The sequence below is a fragment of the Tupaia chinensis genome, unplaced genomic scaffold, assembly GCF_000334495.1.
Source record: "Tupaia chinensis unplaced genomic scaffold, TupChi_1.0 Scaffold000029_1, whole genome shotgun sequence".
Taxonomy (NCBI): domain Eukaryota; kingdom Metazoa; phylum Chordata; class Mammalia; order Scandentia; family Tupaiidae; genus Tupaia; species Tupaia belangeri.
The window spans coordinates 272,238-273,235 of NW_006159459.1; positions in this window are offsets into that span (position 1 = coordinate 272,238).

A 998-nucleotide genomic window follows, 5' to 3' on the forward strand; every position below is an offset into this window, starting at 1 on the left:
GTGGGCTGGCAGGTGGCATGGTGGCTAAGGGCACTGGACTCCCACATGGCTGACAGTGGTTCGAATCCCAGAACTGCTGGCTTGCTTTCTCACTTTCCCTCTCTCTCTCTGTCACTTTGTCCCTTTCTGGTCACATTTAAAAATAAATAAAGTTAAATAAAATTTCTTTAAAAAAAATGCTACTAATGAGTAATAGGTGGCCACTGTCTCATTTATGACAAAACATAAATGTCTGACCTTTTTTATGTGTACCGTGTTTTTTAAAAGATTTTATCTAATTTTATTTATTCATTTAAATTTGACCAGAGAGGGGGAGAGAGAGAGAGAGAGAGAGAGAGAGAGTCAGAAGGCAAGCCACCGGGTCCAGGACTCAAACCATGGTCAGCCATGTGGGAGTTCAGAGCCCCTAACCACCATGCCACCTGCTGGCCCCGATGTGTACCATATTTTCATTGATCTGCTACACCAGAATTTGGATCATGAATGAATGATTGGATATTTTTGTTGCAAGTTCTGATTTATGTAAGACTGGTATGTGGTTAAAGAAATATGAATATTGTTGTTTTTTTACATTTTTTATAGTAATTTCAGTTCAGTAAGTCCTATCATTATTTGCCCTTTTTAGAGATATAATTGGCAATTCACTAGAGAATTTTTTTTAAATGTCTTATTTAACTTTATTTGTTTACATTCATTCACTGTACATCATTACAGCATACAAAATGAGATTTTCCATCCAGAGTACACTGTATATTGTCTCAATCAAGCACATCAACATACATGTCATTGTCAACAAATAATTTTCCATTTCTTGTTTCCTGTATGTTTTGCCCCCCCCCCATCCTTGATTCCCTATCTCTTACCCTCTGCCATCTCCCACTCTCTTCCCAGACTGTTTCTGGTACTTTCTATACTGTTTTTCCCCCATTTTTTATTGAATTACTAAAGATCTTAATTAATCTAAATATTTTCATAGCAAACACAGCTGATATATACAT